This window comes from Ctenopharyngodon idella, chromosome 6 (genome assembly GCF_019924925.1).
Source record: "Ctenopharyngodon idella isolate HZGC_01 chromosome 6, HZGC01, whole genome shotgun sequence".
NCBI classification, from domain to species: Eukaryota; Metazoa; Chordata; class Actinopteri; order Cypriniformes; family Xenocyprididae; genus Ctenopharyngodon; species Ctenopharyngodon idella.
The window spans coordinates 26,284,902-26,312,492 of record NC_067225.1 but is presented as its reverse complement, the minus strand read 5'-3'; the positions used below and the strand labels follow the sequence as shown (position 1 = coordinate 26,312,492).

Sequence of the window (27,591 nt, the reverse complement as noted above, 5' to 3'; positions counted from 1 at the left end):
AAATACAAAACAAAAAAAAGAAATATTATATAGTTTTGCTTTAAAAAAGTCACAATGAAATATTCAAATATTCCAATTCATACACTTAGCACTCATTTACAAAAAAAACCCGTTCAAACCGCATGATGATAAGCTGACTGATCATATAATCATACATTTTTTTCTTGTGTTAAATGGAAGCATTGTTTGGACTAATTTCCACATATTTTCCATATTCAAGCAGGATATCTGAATAATTTAGATGATGCAAAACAACATGAATAATTACGAGTCTCACCGCTTTATGCCACCGTGTGTTAATGGATGTGTCTAAGTTTACTTTTCATTTACATATCAGGAGTGCAAAAAGCACATTTGCAAATGCATTCATCTAAGGTCAATACATATTTAACCACTAAAGTAGGTCTGAATGACTATTCTGTATAGTAGACATTCTGTATAGTATTACACACACACACGTGTATATATACATATATATATATATGTATATATATATATATATATATATATATGTATATATGTACTTATGTACTTACATATCATAGCAATTAAGTGGAACTGCTAAGTTTTATGTCATAATGTTTCTGTGTTTTACAGATTGCTTATTTCCAGGTTTAAGATAAATAATTATGGAAAGTCAGTGAACGCAAGAACTCGAAGGACGTGAAATCCTAAAAGCAGCAGGCCTACATTCCCCAACTGTCTCATTAATATTTGGCACATTACTGTTTGAGATTAGAGCCTTTACTTTACAGCCCTTTACTCCTGTACACACTTTTACAGATACGTATTAATGCAGTTTCTGATGTGACTCTCAGTCTGTGCATCTCTCATTTCAGCCCAGATTTAATGCTCTTCTTCAGGGGAGGGGATGGAAAATAACTGTCATTAAAATATGTCATGGCAGCTGTTTACCTGCAGTGAACCTTGATTGAAGCAGGTCTGACTTTACACTGATGCCCCCTCTAATCTGTATGACTGGCATGTTAATTTCCCCGACGCTGCCATTCAAAAACACAAACATGAAATGTTGGTTTTAGGTCTGGGAGCCCAGCTAGAGTGAATTTCAAGTACTTATTCAAATATTTCATTAAAATGTAAATTTTACATTGGTCCAACGCCTAGCTGTGCACAAGGCATGACTTAAGAAGTTATGAAGTTATAACACCAATCGCTTTTTTCCCCCGCCTTTCCAACGCCAATTAACTTGGACTATAAATGTCCTTACCTTGTTTTATCTCTCCTAACCGAGTGCCAAGAAATGCATCAAATGCAACAGGAGTGAGACGGCTCGGCATTGACCAGTACTGGGGAGGGAAAAAAGACAGAAGCCAATTAAACATCAAGCTTGCTGCAGACTGGTAGCTAATCAATCCTCTTATCGCCACAAAGTGCAAATGCACTGATGAAAATGGAACTATGCGAGGATAAAGGCACGGTATTGAGGAATTGTAAATTAGAGATTGTCCCTAAATGCAAATGCATGAGGGTTTCATATAATCTGTGTAGCATCAATGCATGTATATTGTACGCAGTGTGACTCCATATAGACCTCTAGTCATTTTCAATATATTAGGCAAATATCAGGTATTTAAGATTGCAGATTGGAGATTTAACAGTGTATCGACAGGAACGATGCGTTCACAATACATCTCGAGCTTTAATATTCCTATATCCGTATAACTGGAAATGGCAAACTGATTTAATCTGTCACTTCCCGACTCGCAAGCTCTCGTTTTTGTGTTTTCCTGCCAGGAACAAACGCTCAAACTCGGCGGTTTGCGAATTCTGGCACGTCACGTTCCGTCTCCCTTCCACTTTATTTCGATGGCGCAGACAACACTCGCCTCCTGTTTCTTTATCTACTTCCCTCTCTTTTTTCTTTCATTTTTAACATTCAGGGGGAAGATAAAATGGTTGCAGGTGGTGATGAAAATAAAAGCCATCCATCATTATTTATTAGGCATGAAAAAGATACACAATAATGTAATTTAATCTCTCAGCAGACAATTATTTCCACATATTGATAATGCAAAGCGAAAAGTGCCATGAATCCTAATATGATGTTTGCTTTTATTGGTGTATAATACAAGCAGAACAAATAATGTAATTGTATCAGGAAGAGAATGTAATTATTTGCACATGCTAACATTATAATAGCAATCTGCCTCAGACAATGGTATCATATTATTTTGCTGTGCTTAACTAGTTACAATTTGCATTTACTTATTATGTCTCAGTGGCAATAAAGCCGCCCCCTCTTGTGCTTGAAGTAGACCGCTGTTATTATTTGAACCCCCGTCTCCAACTTTTGATTGTTTGCAACTTGCTGAGATTTGAGATCATGAAAGTTTAAGTTTACACCCAGGAGGAGTGTCGTCTTTATTGAAGAGTTTGATCATATCATATCTCGCATTGGACTAATACTTTTCAGGTAGTCGTATGCAATATATATCTCAGGGTTTATTAAAGTTAAAGCATCAAAAACTCACTTTGATCATTTCTTAAGAATGGAGAGTGAATTATCAAGGCTATAATTTCACCTCTAGGGCTACTATAGGTTACCATAGCTCTGAGAACCCTCACATTTTTCCAACATTGTGACCCCAGAAAGGAAGCCCCACAAATCCAGACCATCTCGTAATAATTCATCGTGACCTAACATGCTATGAGAAACAAGAATCCTCCTGAACAGCAGCCTTTAAACAGATTTTCTCTATTATTTGTAATGATTAACCATTAAACATACATTAAAAAAGCATCTTGATGCACGGACTGTCAGGGCACATCAGGCATGCGTCCTTCTCGCCTGTATCTTTAATAAAATGGTGTTCATGCCATATTGAACTAATGACCAGGAGAGTCAATGTAAAATTAGATCAAGCATCCACACTTGTGTCTCCCTGACATTATGAAAATGTTTTATTGATGACTCATTACAGGCCGTCCGGCATGAGGTGAGGGCTTTTTTTCCTCCCTCCTCGATCCATCCTAATAGAAGATGCAAAGCCTAATAATGATAATGCCTCCTGAATAATTAATCCCCCCAAAACCCAATCCATCTCGACACGGGACATGTACATATTTTAGCGCCTCATTTGCATATTTAGAACAAACAGCAGCACAAACCCATTAAAGGGCCAATGCTCACCTCTTGTGTTTGATGCATAGTAATGAAGGGCTTTTGAGTGATTGGCTTTTAAGAATTAAGACGAGGGCGGCCGGATGCCGAAAAACTCCCAGCGCTTCTTATTTCAGCATCTGCTCCCATACTGTGTGCTGCATGCATCCTCCACCGGAGGCTAGAGCAGTGTTCTGAAGTCATTAGTGATTTGTAAATGATATTTGCTCCCTTGTGACATATCATTTGAAATGCTATTTCTAATAATAACCGATATTAAAAACAACCCTCGCATATTCCACAAATACGAACATCTTGAGGGGGGCAAGCACTTCTTAATGTCAATAGGAATTGTGATTCGAAAGCACATCTAACAAATATTAAAGATTCCCTGAGGTTTCTTCTAAACATTTAACCGTCTTTCGCCACAAAGGCGAGAATTATACAGGGGAGATTACGCTTCCAAATTGGCCGAGGATAAACTTGACTTGGAATGGAAATGGAAGAGTGAATTCATTCTGATATTTTGTGCTGCGCTTTCATCCATCAAGCTAAAATAATGGCATTGTGGCTGATTCCGGTTGCTGTAGCACAACGAATCAGAGGTGTGGTGATAAAGCAGCCAGCGCTCCCTTTGGCATTGTGCACGGCATTGTCGCCGCCTCAAAACCACTCATTTGAACTGTCACCTCCTTTCTTAATGAGTCCTTACAAATCCACAGCTTCCTGCGGAGCGTTTCCTGTCGACTTCATCGTGGGGGGAGAGCGGGGTGAAAGGAGAAGGGAAGAGAAAGTGAGAGAGATACAGTAGCTGGCACAACACCCTATACGCCAGCTCAACCGGAAGCCACACTAGCGCTGTGGTCCTGATACACCATGATCGGGGAAAAAACGTGGGCCCCAACGCCAGGTAATTCTGCCAATCGGCACCAGACGAGGCCCGCAGACCTGCTCTGGATACGCCACTGGTCTTTGAAATTAAAGTCAGCTTTGGTAATCCACAGAAATGGCCCCCTCAGACTGCTCTTGCTTGCAGTTTAGTTTCACCCCGGCTGGCGATAAAGCATGACAGAAATACAGAGCGCTATCTGCTAGCGGAGGAGCTGATAGGTTCTGCCAGCTTATCATACAACAGGCAGCTAACCTTCCTTCCCCTGTGTCTGGCCCCTGAACAGAATTGAGGAGTCAATTTACAAAAGCAGTCATGTTTGGTTGTAAATAAGACAAGCGTGTTCACCCTTCAAAAACGAACGGCAGTGAAGAAGAAAAATGTAAGTGCACGAAGCGTAGAAAGTTCCTATTTAACCTCGTTTCTACCCACAAACTGGTGTAAAACAACTTGCTGGGAGCAAGCGTTAGCAGGAATGCATGTAAATCCAGGCCGAGGAAGGGGTTGCAGATTGACATGGATCTAGCCGAGCGGGTTTCGTCTGTACCAGGGTGGGATTAACAAGCTTAAAGAGGGCTTAAACACCATCCTCCAAGTTTACCTGTTATACTGCGTAACTTCATCAAAGGACGGGTGCAACACTGCCTTTTAAAACCTTTTTATGTTTGTTCACAGTTGTCAGTCTCGGGAATGAACTCATTTGCAGGGTTAACGCTGGTAATCGCTTCAAAAACAAACCTCAAACTTTAGCCGTAAGTATTATTGATGTGAAATGGGCGAAAATGTGGGATTGGGCAAGTCTTATTTTGCCTAAGAAGATCATGAATTCAGTGACTTCTGCACATCAGGTAAACATCAAAGTTCAGATTTCTGACTGTTGAATGTCACAAAGTCTTAACCTCAAGTCTTCAAAGTTTTTGAAGTTTAATGCATATTTTTTTTTCCCACCTAAAACTGCCTGGTTGATAGCGATACATGGATATTCGAACACTGGCCGATACATTACCAATAAGCCGATAATTATTTTCCTCTTATGGCCTACAACCAGTAAATGGCTGATAATATAATCTATGTAAAAATTAAAATTAAAACATACTAAAAAATTTAAATAGTTTCTCTGTTGAAGGTGAATTTAGGCATCACAACATTGTACAGTATGAAAAAATATAAGTATTTCTTTTGCTATAAAAAGCATAGAGTTTGAATATAGTTTAAATATAGTAAAATGAATACATTTATTATATATAAGCTAACTAAATGATGGCTAAAGTAATCTATGTTTTAAAGGTGGGGAAAATATCCAATATCAGTCAAAAAAATGTAAAATAAAAATATATAGTGCTATATGTTTTCATAAGTCATCTAAATATTCAATATTGATCAATACCAGAAAAAAAATAAAATAAAAATGAAATAATTTTATAAAAATATTTTATATTAAGAAGTGGAGTACATCATTCATTTTTGCTGCCTTTGTACACAGAAATAGTTCTTGCCAAATACTTTGTTTCTGCAAGTTATAAAAAAGTGAAAAAATTAATACATTTATTATATATACACAAATTAAATGTTGGCAAAAATAATCTACATTTAAAATGTTGGAAAAAATATCCAACATCAGTCAAAAAAATAAAAAATAAAATAAAATAAAAAATATATAGTGCTGGATGTTTTCATAAATCATCTAAATATTCAATATTGATCATGACCAGAAAAAAATAAAATAAAAATGAAATCATTTATGAAAATATTTTATATTAAGAAGTGAAGAAGTACATCATTAATTTTTGCTGCCTTTGTACACGCAAATAGTTCTTGCCAAATACTTTGTTATAAAAGTGCAAGTGTGTTCCTTTTGGACAGGATGTGGCTCTGGGCACAGGGGCTTTGAGCGCTACCTCCAAGGCTCTGCAACGAGCACTAAATTTCAGACCCTACAGGCACCAAAAAAGAAAGACAACCACAGTTAGCTGAGGTGAAGTTAGAAAAAAAAAGCAAAGCCAAGCATTTTTTAAGTCTCTGTTTTGACTGTAAACAAAAATCCAGCAAAAAACAAAAAATGGTGCCAACTCAAACAAAATGATTTGGAGTTTGTTTTCTGCTTAGAGGTTTAAGAGTTTTCTGGGCACTATTTCAACGTGGGCTCGCCTAGCGTTTTAGTATCTCTCAGGAACCGAGTGCCATTTTAAAAAGCACTGTATTTTGTTTTGTTTGGGTTTTGTATTTTCCTCCTAAACAATGATAACATTTTTCTGAACCGGAGTTGCTGCCAATGAAATTAATGGGAGGGTTGTCAAGTGCATACAGGAAGTGAGCTTTTTAAATAAACACATTGTTTCAAAACTAATCCACACCCTTATTGTTTACTGTTGGAGAGCACAGTCTGGGTGTGTTGTACAGACAGCTTGACACTGGCCTCCCCCAATTAATCCTCCCTGACAAGGCCATTTGGATTTAGAGGGAGGGAAAAAAGGAAAAGAGAAAGCGGGAACAGGGTGGAGGAGTCGATAGACAAGTTTTCTCCTCAGATAGAGGGCAGACAGAATCTAGATCAGTTGAAACACCTTAATGACTCTGTCATCAGTAGGACACTCTCAGGGAGTTTCGGAAGGTCTTATTTACATGACTGCTAGAGAAATTTACACCAGACAATCAAATATACAACTGAGGAAATTATGAAGGATATACTGTTTATATATATATATATATATATATATATATATATATATATGTACAGTCAAACCAAAATGTATTTAGACACCTTGAACATTTCATTCATTACAGTTTATTCACTATAGTTTAAAAAAAATGGTAATAAAAAAATCTCAGAGATAAACTGTGTCAGAAAAAAATAATCTTAATTATGTCAGATAACACTTAAGCAAAACATGGTCAGGTCAAAGTGTCTGAATAATTTTTGGTTCCAAATTTTTATCATTTTACTGGTAGTCCATTGTATGAAGAATTGTTGGGTATAATATGTCACAATTTACTTTATTTTGCTATCCTCACTCCTGCACCCACTAGTTAAAATATATCAAAAATATCAAAAATGTCTGAATAATTTTTGGTTTGACTGTATATATATTTCATATATTAAATATGATAAAAATTTAAATAATTGTTTTAATAATGTTCTGTTATATGAATAATATAATAATTTAAAATAATTAAGTAAAAAAAAAAAAAAAAAGATTATTAAAAAGAGATCATTTTAAAAAGAAAGTTCCTGACATTTCCAAGACAATATATTGATGTTATGAAGCATAATGCAATTTTATTTGTAATTTCAACATGTAAACTTCTCATGTACACATCTCTTTTAGAACTAATATGAATGAAAACATAATAAATGGGAATGTCAATAAAATACAAGACATTTGTCAGACGCTTATGCTTTGCTGAGCAACGAATCCTCCGCCATGGTCTTGTCAGTCACGTGATCACGTGATCAGTGTCCTCTGATTTCTGCTGCACAACGTACAGTGCTGCAGCGCTTGTTGGATGAGCTGGATGCAGTTGAAGTGACAGTTATCCAGCTGAATAGTTTTTTTTTCTATAAAAAGCAAAACGACAGTGGAGGCATAATGTAAACATAGCGGCGGCATATTCTATCCTAATTTCACCCTCACACTCTGTCATGGCAATATTGCGAGACAGCTTTTCACCTCGATGAGAAATCTCGTCACACCCCTAAAATGCATGTTAGATTAACAATAACATAAATATAATTTCTAAGCCTAATCCTTATGAAAACATAATAAATGGGAATGTTCAAGCATCAATAAACCAAATGAAGGGGATCAATTATCATCAAAGTATGCAGTGTCTGCTATTCATAAATACTCAGAAATGTTTTAATCTTGTGAATACAGTCTGTTACTCAACACAGTTATAAACAACACTGACAGTAGTAGGCTGTTAGTAGGCTGTAGGTTCATTTTGATCATGCTTTCAGCTGCCAATAAGCTATGTTTAACTGTTTAACAGTTTATCACGTTTAATTTCACCCCTCAAAATTAGCGCAGAAAAAATGCTAAAAATAAAACAATGAAATGAGAAAAGGCTCTGTCTGAGTACGCGAGTGCTATCATTGCTTCCTGGCATCTGAAGTCTGCATAGGAAACTACAGTTACTTTGGACAGCTTTGTTTCCATGTGCTCCAGAGTTGGCCACTCTAAAACAAGCTCGAAACCCATGAAACCTGACCTCCAACATATGAATCACAATGACCTCATCCTCCACTTCTCCTGCTTATTGCCTTTTAATGACTCCTGATTCATATTACCTTGGTATCATGGCCGACATCTTTTTCCTTCACCCTGATTCGTTTATTTGTTATTCTGATGTGGGCCAGCTACACTTAGGTTGAAGTCTTGTCTGGTCCTACCATATGTGCACAAATAGATGGCAACAAGAAATGAATGAAAACAAATAAAAGGAAAATATACTCATCACACGTCACCACAAACTGCTCTCCGAGGCCTTCTGTTTTCCAGCCCCGGCTCCACACGTGGCCCGCCTGAATATTCAGGAGACATTTATAGGAAATAAATTAAGAGACGAATTCAAACCATATGGCGGCAGGGGGTGGGGGTGTTTGTGAAAGGTCCTGCATCAAAGCTCGCTCCGCGGATCACACCATATTAGCTCTGTTTTTCCAGTCCGGTAGAATCAGGGAAGGGAACCACAGCCGCGCTGGCGATAGGAAACATATGAGTGTGGACAGCAGACGGGGATCCCAGAACACAGGGTTGAGGGCAAGGCGTTGAAACGCACCGGTAGAAACGATTATAGTGTGTGTAACGGCTGTGCCATTCATGTGGTGTGAGTTTGTATGTGTTTGCAACATGTGAGCTATTTGTTATATTTATGGGTAATGTAATGTGACTATGACATCAGTGATGGTTTAAATGAACTAGTTAAATGGACTAGAGGAAGAGAAAGAATACATCATAACAAATATATAATGTTTTAGTTTTTTAAGTAACATTTTTTAAAGAAATTAATACTTTTATTTAGTAAGGACACATGAAATTGATCTAAAGAGACAGTAAAGACATAATGTTACAAATAATGTTTCTATATCAAATAAATGTTGGAACTTAATGTGCATCCAATAATAATGAAAAAAGGATCACGATTTCCACAACTGTTTTCAACATTTACAATGTTTTTTGAGCAGCAAATCAGCATATCAGAATAATTTCTTAAGGATCATGTGACACTGAAGACTGGAGTAATGATGCTGAAAATTCAGCTTAAAAACTATTATTTTAAATTGTAATAATATTTCACAATATTACTTTTGTCTGTATTTTTGATCAAATAAAAGCAGTCTGGGTTAACATAAGAGGCTTCTTTTTCAAAATCAAAAAAAAAAAAAAAAAAAAAAATCTTACCAATCTCAAAGATTTGAACAGTATATATACTATATATATATATATATATATATATCATTTTTTAATATACAATATTTAATAACTTAAACGTACAAACTATACTATTTAAGTTATAATTTTAATTCAAGTCATGTAGAATTAGGAAGAATATATTGTCAGCAATACTACCACATTGTAAAAAAGATTGTTGGTTTAACTTAAAAAAGTAAGTTACCTGGTTGCCTTAAAATTTTGAGTTCATTGAAATTAAAAATTTGAGTTAATACAATAAAGGCGATTGATTTTATCAACAGAAACTCAAAATATTATATTATCTGAACCACATTAATTATTGAAGTTGATTTGACAAAAGAAAAATTGTTGTGATAACAAATCATGAAAATAATTTTTTACAGTTAAAGTTATTAGTTATTAGTCTGATCTGATCTTTGATAACATCACACCATTTCCATAATATATATTTGACTTTATTTATTTAAGTGGTAACACTTTATTTTGATGGTCCACATTAGACATTCTACTAACTATAAGTAACTTTGCAACTACATGTCAACTAACTCTTATTAGAGTATTAGTAGACTGTTAGGTTAGGGTTAGGTGTTCGAGTTAGCAGAATAAGTTGACATGTAGTTGCAAAGTTACTTATAGTCAGTAGAATGTCTGTTGGGAGACCATCAAAATAAAGTATTAGCAGATATAAGTGGACAGCCTACTAATCCTCTAATGAGAGTTAGTTGACATGTAGTTGCAAAGTTAGTTAGAATGTCTAAAGTGGACCATCAAAGTGTTACCTAACTGAGATATTAAAGTACATTTTCCAGGGAGTTACATGCTGTTACAGGAGCATCCTCCTGGTTGCTTCTTTCACATGAATGTTAGTTCTTCATTGTCCTATCATTGTTCTTTCTGTCAGCAGTCGAGGTCACAGTGAGTGCATGAGGGCAGCTGCTGTGCTACAGTCTTTTTAGTCAATTTCTGTTTGTATAAACTTGAATCTCCTTGTTTGTGTGTACAAGATCTGTTTGCCTATTGTTTTCACGAAGGATTTCACTCCTACTTTATGTTTACACCTTGAAACTTTATATCTTCCAGATTCCAGTCCAATCAGATTTGCAACAGAGGTGTCGACAGACATGACTGACATGGCAATCCTGCAACCAATCAGGGCAGGTTGCCATTGTCAGCATATCTCGCTGCAATTCAGCCGCAAACCCGATTGTTTACACTCAGCAGCCATGTCAGTCACAAGTAACGGCAGTGACATGTTAATGAAAGGTGCATACGGGCTTATTGCATCCATATTCAACACAAAGACAGGGCAGAGAGCCAAGGGGAATTAACAGTGGCTATGCTTCAGTCAAGAACCCAATAACTCACAGCCCTTAAGCATGACTCCTCAGAACACACAAATGCAACACTTTTGAAGTTCAAAGAATTCTTAGAAGAAGGTGTAAACCCTCAAAAAAGGGGAGAACTGTTTCTAACCTGTTGATTTTGGAAGCAGTCTAGGAATAAAACAAGTAATACAAACAGACTCGCTTGTCTTCAACCATGATAAATCAACAACAAAGCACAGCTCAATCCTGTGAGGGCTATATTAAACAGGGCAAAAAAATGATGAACCCCCAGACTTATCTCACAAGTTTTGCCGCCCGTGAATTTGTCGAGTCCATATTTCTGAGTAAGTCCTTCATTAATGCTGTGAATGTTAATTCATACGCACAGTGCAGCGTATCACAGCAGCGGTAGCATCAGGAAGCCTGCTGAGAGCCAGTGGGCTAGTTTACCTCAGGACCTAAAGAAAATCACTTCCAGGAATAGATGGAGGGAAAGAGGTTTTCATCAAAGCCGTAGGCCTAAGGCGATAATTAACTGCTGTTTAGTTTGAAATGTTGAAGAATCTGCAGAGATAGTGACATTTATTTATTAGGGCTGCTTGCTAAGGCAAGCATCGCTATTACTATTGCTCATACTTAATGAACAAACCCCTAACCTTAAGTATTAAACTTTGCATGCTATGTCAGTGAATGACCTCTCAAACTATTGCGGTTTGTTGAGGAAAGAAGTGCTATAAGTTTTCAGACTTGCAATAAAAATCTCATATACTTTCATTGAAGAAGGAATTGATTCATATATAAGAACCTGGGGCCTTGAATGTTGCATAGAAACCGTCCAATATTTGATCTTACGATCATTTTTCCAATGTGCGTACATGTGATTCAGAGAATGAACGTATGCACAAAAAAATGCGTACGCCTCTCTTAAAGATGTGAAATCTATAAAATCGCACATGATCTTGAAATTGTGCGCAGCTGAATGGTTTCAGATCTCCGCCTTGTAAACGCCACCTAATGAATGTCATCAACATATAAAAGATCACCAGTCAACATCCAAGAATTGCTTAGATTTCTACTCTCTTTCCAACTCTCTGCCCCAAGAAAAAGTGTGTAAGCTTGGCACTAAGCACTTTTCCACGTCAAACAGCGTTTTATTAGGGGTGTAACGGTACACAGAAGTCATGTTTCGGTACCTACCACGGTTTTGGGGTCACGGTTCGATACAAGTTCGGTACAACAGGAAAAAGCAACAAATTCCCAATGCTAGGTTTCTGAACAGACGGTAGGCTAGTGCAAATTACAGTTTGTTCCACCTAGCGATATTTATTCCCCCCAGAGGTAGCTGCTACAGTACAGCCTCCTTTAGTGTATTAAGCACTAAGCAGTAAACAGAATGCACTCTTATATGTCATATTTTTTTGTAGGGCTGATAAAAGTATAAAGTACAAAATAAGTACAAAATAAAAAGAATAATGAAAAACAAAACTTGTGCAGAGCTTAGTTTTCTTTGCGCGTGAGAGTTCATTAGCATGCAGTGACAATGTCAGAAGCACAAAGTTCAATATTATGGTTTTTCAAGAAATCACGGAAAGATGAGCAACAAGGAGACACCTTTCCACGAGGAGATTTCCACACAAATCAGCACAATGCCAAATGATTTTGTCTCATTATAACAGTGGAAACAACTTAAATTTTTTAAATCATTTATGGCATAAATTATGGTCATACAGATAAGAGTAAGACATCATTCATCATTCATTCAAAACTGTAAAGAGTCTATTTTTATTTGTGTCCACTCTACACTGACAATAAAAAAAACAAAACATTGTGCATTTCTAAAATGAAGAAAACAAATAGAATGCCGCATTCTGCCGTCCCGGTTTCCTTTCCATGAAGTTAGTGGAACGCGTCACAAAAATTAATCGAAACTCAGAGTATAGGCTACTTACAAGCTCTTGCGTGCCATCTGAACTCTTGTTTTGGGTTGGTGCATGGATCGTCTCTTCTTCTTCTGCTCTTTTTCCTGTTGTGGTGGTTAGCAAACAGTGTTGCATTACCGCGCACGCCTCCTTCTGGATTGGAGTGTGGATTGCTTGTGACTGACTGTATTCGTGGTCTGACTGTATGCACCAAAATGTGACGTCTGTACCATGATGGTTTGGGACAAATACATGTACCATTACACCGCTAGCTTTTATAAATATGAATTGGCATGGATTTTGGCGCATGCACACTCCAAGTTCAAATCTGTGTGTACACACATTTTTATAAATGAGTCCCTAGAACATCATAAAGAAGTGGGCCAGTATAACACACTAGCAACCACTACTATTGTGATTAAAACACAAAACACCTTAGCAACGCTCTGGAAACCATTTTCAACAGCCTAAGTTTGCATGAATAAGCAACTCTTACATTTACCTAAGGAAATATATATATATATATATATATATATATATATATAGCCTCAGTGTTATTTATTTATTTTTTTTAATATAAAGATTAGATCGAATTTGTTAGGGACAGAAATGTAAAAATTTGGAAATGTGAAATTTAGCAGCTTATTAAAGCAATAGTTCACCATTTCAAATGTTATCAACAAAAGTTGTTTTCACGAAGAAAACAATGTAAATCTTTTTTAAAAAAAAGGTACAGGGTAACAAGGCGACAAAAAATAGGACATTTTGGAGCACACAAAATCCTGTATTTCATATTCCAATGCAATATTTATACAATCCACAATGTTTCCTGATCAAACAAAGGCAAAAGTCTGGTGCCAACCTTCACGATTTAAGGCTGTTCCTAAAGCTTTCAAACTCCAGCTAAAAAAGTCCCCTTGGCTTTTGCATGCAGCGTACAGCCCATGCCAGGCAGGTATAGAGACACGCTCTCATTTCTTTCTCCTCTAGTGAACTGCAAACTCTGTTCTCCTTCTTTCCCCTTCTCGTTCCCCGTGTGCCACCCGCACATCTGGAGCGGGCGTCCTGCTTCACCAGTTTCCAGGAGTCACCTGATTTATTGATATTTAAAATGTTCTGATGGTTTTATGTGCTTTGAATGGATTCGGAATAAAAAGGCTTAGTCAGAAACCTGCATGAAAAACATCTACGGTAGTAAAAAAGCCTTCAACACTATATAGAATGTGTTTAAAGAGAACGGTTTGATATATAATGATAATTTAATAGAAAATGATTTGAGCTGAAATATGCACACACGCTAAGACGGATAGCGTAAGCTTTCATCTTTTAGCCACACTGACCTATTCAAACAAAGCAAGCTTTAATGCAGTCAAAGCATTGTTTGTACAAGCAGATGGAGATAGAGAACTTTTACCCATACACTCTCCATTAAGCTTGTCACTCTCATTGGTAATTTGTATATGTTGGCCATCAGTCTTGTCTTTAATATGTGTTTGAATCTAATTCCTGAGATAGTGCTCCACGAAACGAATAATATCCCCTTTGTTGCCACTTCCAGATTTATCAAATCCCGCCCTGACATTTTTCTTGACTTATTATGTTTGAATAACCCTCGTTTGCAACATTTTCGTAAGCTCCTTACAGATGAGGTAATTGTGTTTTTGCTTCAGAGAATGTGGGCTATGCAAAAAAAAGCCAGAGATGGCTTTCAGCACATGTGAAGTTCTGAAAGATATCCATAACTCTTAAAGACTCTTAATTTGAACCAGGTATTTGTGCTGGGTGGGGAGGAAAGCACTGTTTATAAATTGTCTAGCACGGTAAGTCTGTGTGACAGAGTCCAAGAAGAGAATAAATTTGTTTCTGGTTTACAACTGTGATGGCTGATGGCAGTAGCAAACTGGCTTGTGCGGAGGTTCTCTGAAGAAAAAAAAAATTTTTGGACTAGTCCCAGGTTTTCCCTCAACATGCACAAGTGTTTTTTTGTTGATAAACACTACTTTTTGGAGACCAAAATGATGATGTAAAAAAGTTCAAGTATAAATTGATGAATATGGACATCTTATGATAACATGCCAAGCATTTAAACAGTCTAAAAATGCCAGCGACACACAGTAAGGTCAAACGTAAAGGAGAATTTGATGCTTCGTGCCAATAAAAATAGCCCTGCTCTGTGCGCGTCTGTACATGTCAGTCACAAGCCTGAATGAAAATAAGGTCCTATATTAAATATTTGACAGAAATCAAAGAAAACAAAGCAACATCTGGTGTTAAAATTGTAATGAGTCCAATCACATGACATGTTTGCTTAATCTACGATTGCAAAGGTCTCATTATGGATACAGCGGCCTGTATTTGCAATCCAAAAGCTCAGCCTTGTTAGGCTCGCCACTGACTCATTACTGCAGACGACCAACAACTCTGACAGGCAAGCGTTTCCGGAGTACTGCTATCTAGTATGCACAACATTTAATGAAATACACTTTATAAACAAATCAAATGGGGAAAAAGCGTCAACCAAATGACAAGTAACTTCGGACTGACCTTTAAAAGATTGTTTGAAACGGAGCCAGTGCTGTAGGCTTTTGAATGGGTTGTTGACAGCTCCAAAAGGCCTTGCAAATGAAAGGTCTTGTTATCTTTAGTGGTAGTAAACCTATTATGAAAAATCTGCAAGCATGGAGCATAGAAAATAAAAAGCAGCAATTGTGGTCAATCATTTGTTTAACAAAACATGTAGGAAAATATATGCTATTAAAACATGGGGAGAATTTTGATTTGCATTACAAATGCAAATAAGAAAGTGTTCAAATTTCTGTCAGACAAATAATAATGCAGGAAACCGATATGCGATGCATTCAAGCTGACCATGTGAATGCAAAACAACAGATCATTGATTTTAACTTGCTAGAATATGAGATGGAACATTATCGGTGAGAAAAGCTTACCTTTTATTCATCCAAAATGTAAATGTCGCTAACGTACTCTAAAAAAATGTATGCATTAAACATATTTTGTGCAATATACCAAATGCATTCATATTTTATACTCCTTTAATCAATAATTTTGAGTGAAGAAATGCAAGTTCTTGACATAAAGATGTTCTCAGGTTAAAAAGGGACTTCATTACTACAATTTCAGTGATGTCAATCATTATACTTCTATGACCTCAACATCCTGTTAATTATTCAGTGTCAGAGGTTTGATAGAAGAGTGCACATGTACAGTACACTATATATAGAATAAATGTGACCTTCTCTATTAGCTCATATGCTTTTGAAGGATAGACATGAATCATGAATATATCGTTAATATATCGAATATATCAGGGGTAAAATAAAATAAAATTAACAAATAAATTAAAATAAATTAATAAAAAAAAAAATAATAATAAAAAAAAAATAACTATAGAGATCACTATAAAGGCATTTTTTTTTTTTTTACAAACCAATTGGATTAAAAATGCAAAATAACCTTTCTTATTTCCAATATGAAAACCTGTTGCTCAGTAATGATAAATGACCAAAAGATAATCTAATAAAATAAAACATGAAAAAACAAAACAATAATATATACCAGAGAGGTGATATATCAATATATCACCTCTTCAATTTAAAAATTGACATTCATGTGCTTTGGGGAGGCCTAGTTGTTGCATGCTGTGGCCACAAACTATGAAATAATTCTGTGTGCTGTTGTTGCATTCTTCACATCAAAAGCACCTTTAATAAGGCCATTATAAATACATCAGAAAAATCTACTCTGATATTCAGCAAACAAGTCAATCCAGGATGCCCGCCATTCACTGCTCTTTTACAGGGGTGTTGCGCTGTTCATCCAAGACTGAGAAGGATATAATGAAGGCCAGTGTACTATATTTCAGGTTCCCACTGTGTTCAAAGATGCCTGTCATATCAAAAGTACTTTATAATGGAAATAAAGGTAATATTTCCATCCCTTTGAAACAGAAGTCAGCCGCTTTTCTCCTGTTGGCTGAAAGCAAAGAAAACAGGAGATTTAGGGCTAGAAGTGGTGAATCAAACGGAAGTACGAAGCTCAAGTAGAGGTATGGTCTTCTTACAGGTCAGAGCAATTGGCTGAAGAGGTGTTTGACATTGAAATGATTGCACAGTGTGTGGTTTTTGTGCGTGAGTGTGTTTTGATCAATGCCTGTGCTTCAGCCAAGCATGGTGTTTTGTGGAAATACTGTTAACAGAAGAGTCTTCTTCTACACGTTTGCTCTCAATGTCAGAAGCTCAAGCGTTGACTGCTGACAAACCCATAAGAGGGCCTTTTGATCCCAGACCTGGAGTGATGCACTTATCTCCTTTACCCAGCCAGAGCCGCTCTGAAGGCGTGCAACACGCCTCATATTCTCATGATTTATTAAGGACCTGTGTTGGGCTGTACATAGACCCTGCCTACGGAGATCAAGTCTGCTCTGTGTATCCTTTTCTTCCTTTTTATCCACTTTCCTAATCTCCCTTTGTGTAGCTTAGCACGTGTTTGTACATTAGGCCATGGGGACCCTCTACCACCATGCTGTTTCATTCCAATGCAATATTTATGGGAGGATGGTGGACACTGTGGAACAGTGCTCTCTAAAAGCATCTTTATGCAGCAAAGCCTCATGGGAAAGAGAAGTGTGACTCATTTGTGACTCAATTCTAATAAAGTAAGGGGAAAAAAGAAGGCGAACAGGAAAAAACACCATTAAAGGTGTACTGCTGTATATATACACTGTAAAAAAAAAAAAAAAAAAAAAAAAAAAAACATTTCTGATTTAACATTTCTTTTGTTAAATCAACTTAGATAATGTAGTTCAGATAACACAATATTTTGAGTTTCCGTTGATTAAACCAATCACCTTCATTGTATTAACTTAAATTTTTAAGGCAACCAGGTAACTTACTTTTTCAAGTTAAACCAACATTTCTTTTTTACAGTGTACAAATGGTCAAAAGTTTGAAATTATTAGGATTTTTTAATGTTTTGAAAAAAAAAGTCTCTTAATGTTCATGTTTTGATCATTTGATCAAAAATACAGTAAAACAGTAATATTGTGAAATATAAAACAGTTCTTTTAAATTGTAATAATATTTTAAAATGTAATTAATGATGGCAAAGCTGAATTTTCAGCATTGCCAGTGTCACATGATCCTTTAGAAATCATTCAAATAATCCGATTTGGTGCTCAAGAAACCTTTCTTATTATTTGACATGTTTTTATTATTTTTTTATTATTTTGATATGTTGAAAACATATCTTACTTAATATTTTTGTGGAAATCATGATACCTTTTTTCAGGATTCTTTGATGAATAGAAAGTTCAAAAGAACAGCATTCATTTGAAGTAGAAATATTTGTAATATTATAAATGTCTTTACTGTCACTTTTGATCAAACCCCAAACTTTTGAACGGTCCCCAAACTTTATGGTTTTTTTTTTTTTTTTTTTTTTTTTGTGCACAAAAATCAGTATATTAGAATGATTTCTGAAGGAAATGTATAATTATAAGTGCATGCTATTGTTATAATAATAATAATTTTATATTATTTTATTTTAAATAATATTATTTTAGTAATTTGTTAACAGTATTTGAAGAATAAGAATAAGAGTAATAGTTCTTGTATTGGCTGTCAAATCAACTAATTTTAAATAAAATAAATTACAAATAATGTATCGCAAAGGAATTATATTTGCTGAGAAAAGACCTAAAATAAACACGATTCGAAGACGTTACATTGTGGCAGAAAGTAATGTCTAATAATGAATTTATGCTTTCTAGAAAATAAGAGTTAAAAACCCTCTTGTTTGGCTCACAATGTCTCCAGGACAAACACTTAGTATGCTTTGAACTCCAAGACATCATTGGAGAGTGTGTTTAAACAGCAATTCAATTTTAACGTGTACCCTTTAGTACATTTGAGAAAGCAAACTAATAAAGTCTCAGAGAGGCATGATGTCGCTGGACACTTGGTGTTACACAATATCTTAAAGGCAAATTGTAATATGTAATAATGTGTTTGTGGTGGGTTATTGTGATTCCAGGACCCTGCGGGGGTGATATGGGTTTATTGACTTCCTGTGATGTTTTCTTCTTGTCCCTCGGTTAATTGAGCAGGTTTGCTGTGCAGGAGAGCAGGTGTGCTTGGGAGGGTTAGAATTAGAGCAAATCTACATTCATCTGATCACAGTCTACACAACATCTGCAACACGCTGATGATGTTCATGCATCTCTTATTAAAACCTCACTGCTCACAATGGAAGGAAAAAAAAGGTTGAACTCAGATGCTGGCTGTAGATCTGTGAAGAGGAAATCATTCTTTTATAAAAACACCAATTTCTACAAAAAACAGGATCTTCCAAAAGTAGAACAGCGCCAACAAACATCGAAAGTCTCAAATGTCTCATATCTTAGATAAACCCATCACAGCCAAAAGCACAGGCAAGAACAAAGGGGTTCAGGACAGGTTACATTATAGGTTGTTTATAAAAATAAAACAGGTCCAGAGTGGCAAGAGTATTGATTTTCCTTCCAAAACATAATCTTGTTTTGCCATTGTAATTCTAATGTTGACATCAGAACACGCCGCTTTTCACCCAAACGCTGCCAAGTAATGGTGTTTACCCCGTGATCGGCTGATAGTTGCCATGACAACGTACACCACAATTAGACAAGCATAATCCCACCTTCAAACATATGCGTAGTTAATCACCTCAGCAGAGAGAAAGTGCAAGAAAAAGGCAAAAAGGGTTGAGTTCTCAGCCACAGTTCAAAACTAAAACTTTTTTTTAGTAAAATACAATTATACAATTCAGCTGTAAGAACTATCCCTGGCGAACCTGAAATTACAGCTTTGATACAGCAAAATATTTGGAAACTGTTCAAGGGGGTTGATTAAAACGATGTAAATTAACTGTTAATGGAGAGATAAATATGATTCCACCTGTCTGTGTTCATCAGTGTGTGAATCTTTCTGCAAATTACATTGTTATGCCAGTAAATGTTTTTATGAGTGTCATTTAATTATTAATTCAACCGATTCGTTCAAAACACTAATTCATTCAGGAACAACACAAGTGAATCATTTTCCCAGCTGATTCGTTCACAAATGCTGATTCATTCAGGAGTGAAACCACTAAATTGTGTTGCTCTGAGACACGCAATGTTTAATTCTGCACACCAAGGACGATAACTGTAACTGTAAAGTTTTAATGATGAATGGTAAAAACAATGACAGTGAATCAGAATCCACTTTACTTTAAAGAGCTTGGGTATTTAAAGAGGCAAACAACATAACTGCAACACACACACACAAAAAACAAACAAAAAAAAAAACAGAACATTATTATCGCTTGGAGTGGACACTAATATAGTTATCATTAGGGTTTGGAAAAAAAATCAATTCACCTAACTATCACAATTTTTTATGATTTTAAAATCTTTTCTTTTTTTTAAATTCTAGAATTAATGTTAATTCATATTAAACTGCTTTATTCAATTCAATAGTGTGAGATTTGTCTGCACACACATCTGAAGCATATGCCCAGAAAGCCGCTTCTCAGACAGCGTGTGAATGCTGAATTGAGCTCTCTTTCACCCCTTTTGTGACTGAACAGACATATTCACACAAAATTACATCAAAAAATGCCGGTCTCGGTGACTATCCTAGTAAACATAGTGTAGCAGTATATTGGATCCGTGCGGCTCTTAAAGTGACAGCAGCCTAATAAACCTGCTGCTGTCTTTGTTTTATTGTTAATCAAACAACAGGACAAAGAAAAAAAACACTCACTGCTCTTGACTGAATAACGTTTGTAACTTTAATAAGGATTAGTCTATATTTAATTTATACAATGAAGATATGCAGTGCTATTTTACATTTGATTATTCATTTTCTCTACCTGAAAATTACTGTTAGACTTACCTGAAAAACAAAGAGCAGTGTTTATTTTTATGTGTATGTTTGTTCTGTTGTACTTGTGCTATTGCTCGTAATTTGATTATTTGTTCTTATTTTAATACTGATAGTTTACTTGTCTTGGAATTTATATGAGTTAGACTAGTATTTTTTGGTGTCACTACCTTATTTATGTTATGTTATCGGTCAAAAACAATGAAGACAATAACTAGGCATATTTTATTTATTTATTACTTTTTTGTGGTGGGACCGAAAAATCAAGAAAAAATCCTTAGCATTGAGCCCTGAGATGGCGAATTGTGTTGTATCAGTGAGTATTACATGACGTCATATCTCTTACTAGTGGACATGAGAAAGTAAAAAATGGATGTAGAGACATCTACAGTATATATGACCTGCACCATCATGTATAAATGTATCGTGCAACTTTTCCCAATGGCCTAGAGTTAAAAAAGCAAACAAAAATCGCAATACATAGCAATATCAAATCCCAAAACTTGTAGAATCGCAATTCTTAAAAATCACTATACATACCGTATCGGCACCCATTATCGTGATAGTATCAAATCGGGAGATAGGTGTATAGTCCAAGCCGTACTTATATCATTATCATATATCATTACAGTTATCATTATAGTTAATGTTCTTGGTGTAAACGAGCCATAAGTAGTAATACTGCCTAAAATGTATGTATTCAATGTGTATATCTTGTTTATAAAAGCAATATCACACTCGCAATTGAGCGTTTTTGTACAAAATGTTTAAAGGGTTACATTTAATAAATCAAGCTTTGGGTAGAAAAATTAAGTACACTTGGCTACAGATTGCTTCTGAGCAGCAGAGTTCAAGAAACCACCTTCAGACTAACCAAAGGAACCAAACCCTGCTGACAAATGGACTTGGGTGAGGAGCACCAAAACCTCTAGTGTGAAAGAGCCATTAGACATCTTTCGGATGAGAGGTCTTTCAGAGTAAATAAATAATTGGTGGCTCTGCCAACGAAGCATTTCGTAAACTGCTGTCAGTTTCACTCAAACACATTTCTGGCCTTAGCACCAGCTTTCCTCACGACAAAACAACAGAAAAGGAAAAAGAAAAGGCGAGCCCCCATTCCCCAAAAGCCCACCACAGATGCCATTTACTCTCCCCCTCTGCCGTGTTAACAGAAAAACTTCATTTGGCATGTATTGTTAAAATTTTTATTAATGGCAATTTGTGTCACTCTGACAGGCCTCTTCTGGAGAAAACATCCAGGCCTTGTACAAATCTATCACTCAAGTTGTCAAAAAAATTTGTTCTCATGCAATATGGATAGGTTGTGTGCTGGCAGAGATCGGGAGAGAGAGAAGGCAGGAGAGAGACGGGATCTGTGTTCGGAGACTGCTCCATAAAAGAGGTCATGCTGCTCGTATCGGGAAACCTCAATCACAAACAAATGTTTTATTTAGAGTACTTAAGCGTTGTTTACTTGCCGCTCGCTCTCTCTTTATCTCCCTGCATCCATCTCTCATCCCTTGTTGCCATTCAGTATGTTTTTAACCACCGGTGTCATATGAAATGATGATAAACTCATGTTGACAAAGCCCTCGTCTATATCCTTGAGGAGATGAGAGATGAAAGCCATCTACAGTCAAATAAAGCAACTATCCTCATTTTATTAAGTTCTTTAGCATCTAGCTAAATCCATTACCTTAAATGCTATTACTTCACTTTAAGGTTTGTACATTTAAAAACTACGGCAGTAGCTTCAGATTTGCATTCCTGAATTTGTAAGAAAACCATCAAATCCTCCTTTGCTATAGAGCAAAGGATTCTGGGTAATATTAGCCAACCACTTAAAAAAAAAAACAGATTTTTCAGCAAATTTTTTATCATGTAGCTAATTTAGAGGCCTTAGAAATTTGTGTATCAAATATGATACAATTAGGGTTAATTTCGTTCAGTAAAACAAACACAGCAATCACAAGCCATATTACAAAAAACAAAACAAAACAGGTATTAACTTTCATAAAGTCTTTTAGTGTTTAATCAAGTATTAATTTAGCTTTGTAGTCTCCCTCCTTTCGTATAATTTTTCACTCCATGTGGTTGACCAGCACTGACAAGAGTGACAACATGAATACCCACTAAACAAAGGAGACACTTGTACAAGAAAATACAATGACAAACAATGGATTGTAATTATATGACATCAAGCACAAGCTTATGGGCCGAGAAGCAGAAATAGAAGCAGAGGTATTCACAGAGACTCTCCTCTTCAGAAGAGGTCATTAATCATGGAAATGTGGCCGTGGTTATGCTCTCCTCTCATGGAGTGACATATCGCTGCTCTTCCTGCTTTCTTTAATTGTGGCCGCTCTCCCTGCTGGGCCATTGGCTGCAGGGCTGATGGACAGAGGAGGCGGGGCTCTGGCGGGGTGCCGCTCAGCAAGTCCAAGCGTTTTCTTTCTTTCTGTGATCATAAACAGCATCCCCCACTAACAACACACATGTGCAGCATGGCGGTGCAATAGCATTCTCAGACAAAGGTGAAGGTCTAAGTTAAACCCTCTCTCAACTAACTCTGTTACTCTTGTTCTCATCTAATTCTCTCCATCTTTTAATGTGACCTTGCGTGTGTAACAATTTGAGCCACTGAACATGGGTGCAACACAAAAAAGGCTTTTACACATGACACTTTGTAAAACTCCATACTCCAAAAAACACCATAAATGTAATCCTTTTGACTCCAACTGTACTATATTACACATCTTCTGAAGTTATACGACTGCATGATGTGGTGAACTGACCAAATTGTAAGTTGATATTCACTAAAATATCTCTACAATTAAAGATACTGCAGGACTGACTGCTGTGACATCGATAATAAATCAAAATGTCTAACAGATTCTTATTGGATTTAAAGTTGTAGCTGAGGGGAAGAGATTTTCAGTAAATAATGCCTTATTTTTTTTTTATTTTTAACTATGGAAGTCCATTTCTGCTACATAAGAAAAAAAAACATGTTTTGGTAAATCATATTATGACATAAAAAGTGGAAACTGACAGAAAAATTCATAATTGTGGCACATAAAGTCAAAATTGACATAAAAAGTCAATTATGATATTAAAAATTTGACTGACTTTTTATGCCATTATTAAGACTTAATAGGCCTATGTCAGTCCCCCAGTTTAACAGACAAGGCTTAAGCTAGTCCCAGACTAAAATGCATGTTTGAGCTGTTTTAACTGAAAGCAACTTGTACAGACAAGAATAAAATATGTCAGATCCATTGCTTTGTCTCAAGATGCACACTAGTAATGTTTTTGTCTAGGGTACGTTTATAAAAGCTACTTAAATGTCCTAACTGAACTAAGGCCTAATCCTGGCTTAGTCTAAGCCCTGTCTGTGAAACTGGGCCAGTATCTCATAATTTACAACTTTTTATGTTATAATTATGACTTAGTATCTCATCATTTTGATTTTGAAGATTTACCAAAGATAATTATTAATTTTTTATTTTATCTTATTAAGATTTATGTGAAATGGTTACTATAAAATTGTAGTTTAACGTAATCCATTACATTACACATTTTAGGTAATATAATCAGGCTACTTTTTGATTACTTTTTGATTACTTTTGACCTAACTGGTTTATCACAATGAACCAAATAGGATAATGTTGTACCATATAAAAATATAAAGAGAAAGAAAATATATTCCATTCTTTGTTATCAACAACATGAAGTGCATTAAACATAACATTACGTCAGGGTTTCCCAAACAGAAATTTCTGTCATTAATTACTCACCCTCATGTCGTTCCAAACCCGTAAGACCTTCGTTCATCTTTGGAACACAAATTAAGATATTTTTAATGAAATCAAAGAGGTTTTTTTTATCCCCCATAGAAAGCAATGAAATTATATGGAGCCCTGCATATGACATGCAAGAAAAAAAAAATTGTGCGCACGATTTACTAATTCGTTCCCTCAGTTTACTAAATCATGTGCAGTATTTAATATTTCACATGGACTATTTAAACAATGTTTTTACTACTTTTCTGAACCTTGAATGACAGTAATTACATTGCTTTCTATGGGGGATAAAAAACTTCTTGGATTGCATCAAAAATATCTTAATTTGTGTTCTGAAGATGAACGAAGGTCTTACGGGTTTGGAACGACATGAGGGTGAGTAATTAATGACAGAAATTTCATTTTTGGGTGAGCTAACCCTTTAATTAAATCATAAAAGTTTAAAATTAAAGTAAATAATTAATAATAAAAAATACAATAGAAATGTTTGAAAAAAAAAAAAAAACCTTCCAAAAATACAAATAAATTTGAAACATACTGTGGCAGTCCTTGATCATGGATGTTAGACCAGCCTTATAGAAGATTTATTGTGATGTGCACTGGCAACATGGTCAGTCTATATGCACTGTAACACACAAGTGAGAACTCAAAATCAATGACTGTGTCAATACAGAGTGTCTAAGTGCAGAATTAAAGAAGAGAGATACGGCAGGAGAGAAAGAGAGACACACATCATTCGATCAGGACGTTCTGAGAGTTATTTACAAGCACATCCCACTGCTGGGATCATTTTAACAGTGCATCATTTTAACAGTGACTGAAGTCCGTCTCCCAAAGCAGGGGGGGCATCTTTACCCTTAGGGCAAAAAACATCATTATTATTGTTTGAATTCTCTTTTTTCCTTACCATTCTCCCTCCTTCTCTCCAGTAATTCAAAGGAGTCATATTTATATGCCCATCCTATTGAGTGTATAATTTCTATAGAGCTTGCATATGCAAATATGCAAGGGTTTCAAACAGCAGAAAACACATAGCCTACATGCAATTATGTAAATTGTATTTTGTTATTCATGCAGTTATTCGCTTGCATATTCGGTCATGCATTCATTTGTGGTATTAATGCCTAGTAGAGCTGTAACAGAGGGCTGTAGGGCTCTCTCCACAGGATCATATGCTGAGACAATAGACTGATAGACACAGAGCTGCTAACTTGACAGAGAGTCAGGGGAAAAATGTTGCCTTAAAAGTGACACAGGCTCACAACAGAGGAGGAAACAACAGAAAGACACACGGTTTCCTCTCTCTTATTATTACTTTCAGATGTCCACATCTGGCATTACACAGTGTTATTCTCAAAAATGTAAACAGTTTTTGGAGGAGGCACCTGCTGGTCCTCATATAACGGTGAAAGAAATGTGTGAGCTGGATTGGATTTTTCATTATTATTATTATTATTTAACAACAAAAAAATGCTATAGTACAACTACCAAGAAAGAATGCATTTCTTTTCAGCACAAAGCACTTAAACTTCACTGGTTTTGTATCGATTCAAGGAACTTCTTTAACATGTTCTAATCCTTCTTTCTGCAATACAATTCGGTTTTAGTCCTTTCTTCACTTCACTGTGTCACTGTATTCCCTGTTCACTCTCCCATCTGAGCAAGCCACAGCATGCTCTATGTTTGGCTAAACTGCGTAACAAATTCAAGAGAATAGCTACAGTCAAAGACACGCCATAGACTCCCAGCAGAAAAATAATCTTTCATAATTTATGATGCCACATGGGCCCTGACATTGTAGTTTGCTAAAGTGCAAGAACATATCTAATATTGAAGGTGTAATGGCTCAAATTTGATGTTTAAAATAACATAATTTTTTAAATAAAGATATTATTCATCATTATTAAAATACAATAATAAAATGCTATCGCTTACCACAGAAACTTGGTAAAAAAAAAAATCAAAAAGGCATTGAGTGTTATTTTAGTATAATTGAGATACTATTATAGTTTTTATTAATATTCTAAATTGGTTTTTATTTTTATATTTTCCATTTTAGTTAAAGTTTTAGTAATTTTGTTGTGTATTTTTGTAATTTATTAAAAAAATTCTTATGTCTGTCTAGTTTTTCTACATTTTATTCATGTTTTAGTTATTTTAGTACATCAAGTTAAACTTCATGAAAATGAGAAATAAGTTTATTTTTTATTTTATTTTAGTTAACGTTTATTTTATTTTTAAAAAGCAAAAATGTTTTTTATGGTTTTAGTTTCAGTTTTAACTATCATAACCCTGTGACAGAGATAGATGTTCAAATATGAACCGTTTTGAAAGTAAAGCAAAAAATATGAATAAAAAATTTTGTTTATGGGTCATTGACGAATAAAGTTTTTAAAAGTGTAAAAAAAAAAAAAACCCATAATGGAGATATAATTAATTTTGAAGATTTACAAAGTGTTAACAATGAGATTATGTGGTTTTTATAATCAATTAACACAGTTTTTGTCATTTATTACAACATGGACAAAATTTGTCACCAAAAAAGTCATTCGGTTTAACCAAAATTGACCAAATGATGATATTTTCAAACAATGCTAACAGGCTGATATCTAGCTAGCTAGCTAGTTAGCTTGCTAGCTAGATAGCAAAAGGACAATCAAACATTTTATATTTAGTACAAGTTTTTAAAATATTACAACATTTTCCATGTTTTATAGCAGTTGTACCGAATGACCTGATGTTTCAGGACATGCGTATGAGCAAGAGAAAACATGACTTTTTCAAATAGTTAAAAGAGAGTTAGTTATGTTGCTTCACAACCATGTGGTCCTTTGCAGGTGTCTGAATGATGTCACATCCTGTTACATGATACTGACCACATGACTTGATCCAAAATGGTCCCTTTATATTGGTTACTCCGAATGACATCAATAAAATTCATTTTTCCAGACATTCTTTCTCATAACAAAGCAACGACTTCTACACATAATTTTAATACCATTTTGCACTATGTTGATATATGATGTTATAAAATCATGCCAGAATAAAAAATATATACATTTATTACATTTTTAGTTCACAAATGAAATGGCTGTATTGGCCTTTGGACGGTTAAACTGAATGACCTTTTGACATTTCAAAATCTTTAAAATACCTTTATATATAGCAAAATATAATTAAAACCTTTTGGATTTAATAAAA

At 35.4% G+C, this 27,591-nt stretch overlaps 1 long non-coding RNA gene across 2 annotated transcripts in view; it reads right to left on the bottom strand.

The window, feature by feature from the left end:
* The window catches only part of LOC127514899 (uncharacterized), a 49,918-nt gene that overhangs the window by 3,181 nt on the left and 19,146 nt on the right, over positions 1-27,591 (bottom strand). For both annotated transcript variants that reach the window (XR_007930731.1, XR_007930730.1), the window contains exons 2-3: positions 1,229-1,307; positions 916-1,001 (exon numbers count right to left, since the gene is read on the bottom strand). This is a non-coding gene — a long non-coding RNA (uncharacterized LOC127514899). The remainder of the gene's footprint in view (positions 1-915; positions 1,002-1,228; positions 1,308-27,591) is intronic.